This window comes from Camellia sinensis, chromosome 10 (genome assembly GCF_055761805.1).
Source record: "Camellia sinensis isolate YWXY chromosome 10, ASM5576180v1, whole genome shotgun sequence".
In the NCBI taxonomy this organism is placed as follows: Eukaryota; Viridiplantae; Streptophyta; class Magnoliopsida; order Ericales; family Theaceae; genus Camellia; species Camellia sinensis.
In genome coordinates this window covers 131,955,993-131,962,152 of record NC_138970.1, presented here as the reverse complement: position 1 = coordinate 131,962,152, position 6,160 = coordinate 131,955,993, and the positions used below count along the sequence as shown (strand labels likewise).

At 35.9% G+C, this 6,160-nt stretch overlaps 1 pseudogene across 1 annotated transcript; it reads right to left on the bottom strand.

The window, feature by feature from the left end:
* Positions 1-2,593: 2,593 nt before the first annotated feature.
* Positions 2,594-5,882, bottom strand: LOC114272955 (receptor-like protein EIX2; annotated as a pseudogene). The gene is made up of 2 exons (XR_014343375.1): positions 3,852-5,882; positions 2,594-3,680 (listed from the first exon to the last, which is right to left on the bottom strand). The product of XR_014343375.1 is annotated as a receptor-like protein EIX2 (transcript).
* Positions 5,883-6,160: the final 278 nt, after the last annotated feature.

Sequence of the window (6,160 nt, the reverse complement as noted above, 5' to 3'; positions counted from 1 at the left end):
TAGAGAAATAAAATTTGTTTCTTATGTGAATTTCTTTAGTTTTTTAATTAGATCACTTATGAAACTTTCTAAACTTAAACCACTAAATAATATTCAAATAATTACATAGGACTTGTTTTGTGTAATTTCTTATAAATTTAAAATTAGTAATTAAAAAAATAGAAGCTAAAAAATATATAGGACAGTAGGTTTATAAAAAGTGAATAGCATATGTAGATTTAGACTAGGTTTCTATAATTTTTAATTAGGTTAATTGTCTTTTATTGATTTATATTTTAATAATGAGATGGCTTCTCTCCAATTTATAATCGGACTGGAGAAGTGTTGTTCGACCCAATGAGTCTAATTTTGGGTCTCATTTCAATAATTCAAACCATTCATATTTTAGGGTTCGTCGAGTATATCATCCTTACAAAAAATAAGTCGATTGAATAATGACAACCACGTGTTCAAATTAGTTTTCTATAAAAAAAAAAAAAAATGAACGTTGAGAAAATAAACGTTTTATACAAAACTTATCTCAACACAAGGTTGTTGTTATCCGATTGACTTATTTTTTGCAGAGATTATATACTCAACGAATCTTAAAATATGAATGATTCGAACAAGGACTCAAAAGTTGGTCCATTGGGCCGAATAGCACCTCTCCAATCTGATTACAGATTAGAGAAGTCCAACTCTTTGATAATTATCTAAACCTTTTAAACTTGACCTAACCTAGCATTCGTTTATTTGAAGTTTGTCCATGCCTTTCTTCTCACTCCCCCGATTGAAAATTCTTGACTCCTTGACTATCGACATTATCACCGATATTGTTTCTCTCGTAATGGAGACCACCACCGACATTCTCATCGACTGAACCACTATTTATCCTTACTGGATCTACCACTGTTTGCCACTAGAGCATCTCAACACCTTTTGCCGCCCTTAGATCTATCACGTTAGTAGGCACAAATTGTTTGATGAAATGTTTAAATGAATTTTTTTTTTCCAGTAGAAAATGAATGGATTTGAAAGTTGACCCACTTTGTCTTCCTTATTTTCAATGAATTGTTTATGTAGGTAGAGATTTGATATGTATATAAATAATAGATTGTGTTAAGACACTGAAATTTTAGTTTGTTAACACAGTAAAGTTTTATTTTTGTTAAAGTTGTCATTAATAGTAAATTTTTATCCTGATAACATTATTATTTTCATATTTTTTTTATTTAATATTTCTAATGGCAATTATGCCTCATTTGGAAATATTTTATTTTAGTAATTTTTTGGATTTTTGATTAAAATAGGTGGTAAAAAAAACTAATATGTTTAGAATGACTTTTTTATTTTTTACGAAAAGATGTGTAAAAAGTAAAGAGAAATGGAAATCTTGACTTTTTAGTATAGGTTACAGAATTTTTTATTTTTTTAGTAATTTTTTGACTTTTAGAGTAAAACAAACAGTTTCCAAACGAGGCCTAGTGATGGTGATATCATTTCATCATTTAAATGCTAAAATTAAATAGTAAAATTTTATCCTAATTTTTTAAATCGAATTTCATGATCATAACTAAAATATTATCATAACTAAAAAAGAAAAGGTTGTGGGATATTTTCGTAAAATATTATCATAACTTCTATCAGTGAAGGTTGTTGACTGGTTGTCGACTCCTCCCGCTGGCTTCCGGTGAATATCCTTGTGATTGCCTAAGGCTTGGTAGGAGCCGAAGGCCTTGTCTCATACACTACATTTATAGACGGGCTCTAAATCCGACGAAGTCGATGGCGGTGGCGGCGGAAGAGGTGTGGAATGGTTGCAATATGAGGCGGTGAAGGAGCGTACTTGATCTATACTCTCCTTTCTCTTAAGTGTTGAAGCACTCAAAGTGTTTCCTTCGATGATGAAGCTCTCTCTCTCCTCTTACGGTTAGTAATTGCAGTAGGTAGCTGTGGCGGTGGTGCGGTAGTCGTAGGTGTGTTCTCTGGTAGTGGTGGTGGGAGGATTTGGGTTTGGGTGTGTTCTTTGAAACCAACAGATAAAGACACAAAGAGGATTTGTATGTGTTCTCTGAAACCAACAAATAAAGAAAGTAGATTTCAATCTGTAAAGATAAAATAGGCTTAAATTTTAACAGATGGGAGAAAAATAGGCTTAGTGAATCTCAACAAATACCGTTCAAAAAAAGATTCTCAACAAATATGATTCCAACAAATAATTTCAACAGATAGATATTTTGAAGAGATAATTTCAATATATAGCTTTTTTGAATAGATAATTTGAACAAATAGATTTTTTGAACAATTTGAACAAAAAAAAAAAGGCAAAATTTAAGAAAATGTCTTCCAAAACAACAAAATGTATTCATCACCACAATATTTTACCAAACATATACTTCTCACCAGGAAAAATTATCTAGTGGACCCAACGTCTCAAGCCATCCTTAAATTGGATTTATGGCCAATTTTCTCAAATTTTAAATCTATTTCAATGTGGTTATTCTGTTTGGATCTCTTAGCAAAGTCAACAAAAATGAAAAAAGAAAAAAAGAAAGGAAAAGCACGTGCCAAGCATGTGAAGAAGGTATAAAAATTAAATTCAAAGCATCACTTATTCCAGAATATTAGTCAAATAATACAGTAGGCTTTATTACACATTAAAAATAACTGTTTCCATTCATATTTAAATTACACCCTTCTTCATAATTTAAATTTTTTATTTAACTATATCATCATCCTTGACACCTCTCTCTCTTTTTACACCCATTAACCTTTCAAAACTCTTAATTTGTAACTACCACCTTTTCCACCCACCACCACCACCACCCAATAGCCCTCCATCAGTTTCGACTGCCACAACTAACCTTTCCACACCCATTGCCTGAAACAACTGCAATGGTCATCTCTTTCATTTTTTCAAGGAAATCGAAATGAGCATCCCTCCAATGTTTCTTTATTATCAAAGTGCCACAGACTCCCCAAAAACGCACAAAGAATCCCAATACTACGGTGAGGGAGAACCATAGCTTTTCAAACTTGCCCTCATCATTTGTGTCTTCTTTATCCCTGTTAGGAACTTTCCCACCATTAGTGCTACAATTAGTTGTCAATGGAAGCCCACAAAGAGCAAGATTACCCTCGTAAATTGATGGATCAATGAGAGTTTGTAACTGGTTACCTGTGGGGATTTTACCTGACAGGTTGTTATATGATAGGTTCAAGTGATTCAAAAAAGTCAAAGATGCCATGCTTGATGGAATTGGCCCTGAAAGTTCGTTCTTTGAGAGGTCAAGTGTTTCTAATTGTTTCAAGTTTCCAATCTTCTCTGGTATTGTTCCTCTCAAATGATTCATTGATAAGTTCAAGGTACCAAGGTTGAAGAGGCTTGTTAGTTCTTCAGGAATAACTCCAAACAAATCATTGCCTGAGAGATCAAGATAATTCACAAGGTAAAGGTTCGAATCTTTATATTCATATGTTCTTCCCTTTGTAACTACATCCAAGTACGCTTGGTATCGCGTCTTTTCTGAATTAAGCTCAATTTTCATGGCACTCAGATTACCAAAACAAGGTGGAATTGTTCCTGATAACTTATTTTGTGAAAGATCCAATATGTGAAGTGTAGAAAGGGTACATATCTGTGAAGGAATGTTTCCAGTGAAGGAATTATTCCGCAGACGGAGAATTAACAAAAGAAAAATGTTTGGGGGCCCTAATTCTGTGGCTCAAATGTGGCTCAAATGGCCAAAACGACGTCGTTTTGGCCATTTTGATGTTGTTTTGTACTCAAAACGACGTCGTTTTGGCCATTTGAGCCACATTTGAGCCACAGAATTTGGGCCCTCTACCATTACTCTTAACAAAGACGGTATACTTTCTCCTATCCAAGCTGGAATGTATCCAGATATTTGATTGTCACCAATATCAATGGTAGCCATGACCGTACAGTTTTGCAAGGCAGAATGAACTTCCCCTGAAAGATTGTTCTTAGAGAGCAATAAGAATCTGAGGGAATTTAGGGAACCTATTGAGCTTGGTATTGTACCAGATAGACGATTGTTTGACATATCAATATAGTACAAGTCTGGCATATCATTCCAAAAGTCAGGAATCCTTCCGGATATATGATTTTTTGAGATGTCTAGGTTTGTCAAAGCATTTAGGTTACCTATGGACAAGGGAATGCTACCATTTAGAGAGTTCATAGCCATATCTAAGTCTGTCAACTTGGGCATTACTTCACCTATATTTAAAGGAATTGGTCAAGAGAACAAGTTGTTCCTCAGATATAGTGAACTCACATTGGAAGACCAGAGTGGAAATGGACCCTCAAAGCTGTTTGAATTCAAATCAACATTGGACAAGTCGTTGAACCTTAATGAGTTAGGCACCTGTCCTCTTAAGTGATTAAAACGCACATCTAATTCATTGAGTTGTAAATCCAACTTCCAAAACCATTCTGGTATGGTGTCTGAAATTCTAGTATTTACAAGAACTAGTGTGTTCAACTCATTTTGATTTCGAAGCCAAGTTGGGAATTTGGGGCCCAATTGGCATGATGTGATGGTGATGTATGTGAGTTTGAAAGGAGGAAGCCAATCAGAACTAATGTGGAAAATCACCGAAATATTTGAAAATCCTTTATGTATTGAGAACTCCCTTAAGCTTGAGAGATTCGCAAAATGAGCTTCAGTAATGACACTTTCCCATGGATTCTCAGAGAGCTCTAGCACAACCAATGACTTCAATTGCCCAAGACTTTGTGGGATGTTCCCTCCCATTTGATTGTTGGAGAGGTACAATTCCTCCAAACAGGACATATTTCTGATGGAGTTTGGAATCGAACCTTTGAACAAGTTATTCCAAAGAGCAAGATACTGCAAATTCTTTAGGTATCCAAATGAATTGGGCAGATTACCGGTCAGTTGATTGTATCCCAAGTCTAATGACTCTAGGCTACTATTATTGGGACAACTAGAAAAACCATTCAACATTTCAGTAACCTCACCACTGATTTCGTTTATAGAAAGTTTCAACATGTGCAAATTGCAAAGCTTACCCAGACTTCTAGACAACCCACCATGGAAATTGTTGGAGCTGAGATCAAGTTGGGCAAGGGTACTAAAATTAAACAACCAGTGGGGTATTGTGGTGTTGAAGCCATTGTTGGATAGGTCAAGTACTGAAAGGGAAGTAAAATTAATAAATTGGAGAGTGGGTGGAAGACTAAAAAGTTGACACTGAGGCAAGTGCAATTCTAAAAGGGAAGGAAGCATATTAACAGTTTGAAGCCAAGACGATGAAGCCTTGCTAAGGTCCACACCTCCCAAATTAAGGTACTTCAACGAAGAAAGACTTGATGTCCATTTCAAATCATTGCCATTTAATTCAGCAAAGAGTGAGCTGAGATCAAGATAAAGCAAGTTTGAAATGTTTCCGAGATTTGGCGGGATTGTCCCACCAAACGATGCACCAGAGAGATTAAGATATCTTAACTTTGTGAGGGATCCAAAGAAAGTTGGGATTTGGATCCCTCCAAAGTTATTCATGCTCAGGTCTAAGTAATGCAAATATTTCAAGTCGAGCAAAGAAGGATCGATCTTACCTCCCAGTTCGTGACCTGTTAATGGGTTACGAAGGTTGAGCCCGATGACATTTCTAGTTTTGTTGTTGCAAGCCACTCCACGCCACGTACAACAATTTTCTCCCACCCATGAAGAGAGTCGGCTTGATGGATCGGTGAGACCTTGTTTGAGCTTGAGAAGTGCTTGCTTCTCATTTTCTATGCAGGAGCTGAGTTTAATGGTTTCAAGGAACAAAATAATGAAGAAGAGAAGTTGAAGGGTGCCATTTTGCAGAGCCATTTGTGTGCTAATGCAATAGTATGCTCCAATGAGAGTATGTGTTGTGTGTTCTTTGTCATAGCCCACTGTATATATATATAGATTAAACTTATCTGTTGGGTAGTTTATGTGGGATATCATCACCATGTGAGGGGTGATTCTCCATGTGCTGCAAAAGTTGGCAATGTGCAAAGCCAACACACATGAGCTGGCCATGTGAAGCCAACACACAAGATAGCTGGCCATATGCAAGGCCAGCCTCTCCATCTTCATTCTGTTAGTGTATAAATGGAGGCTGAGGGGAGGGTTTGAGAGACATAGCAGAGCAAGCCACAGAG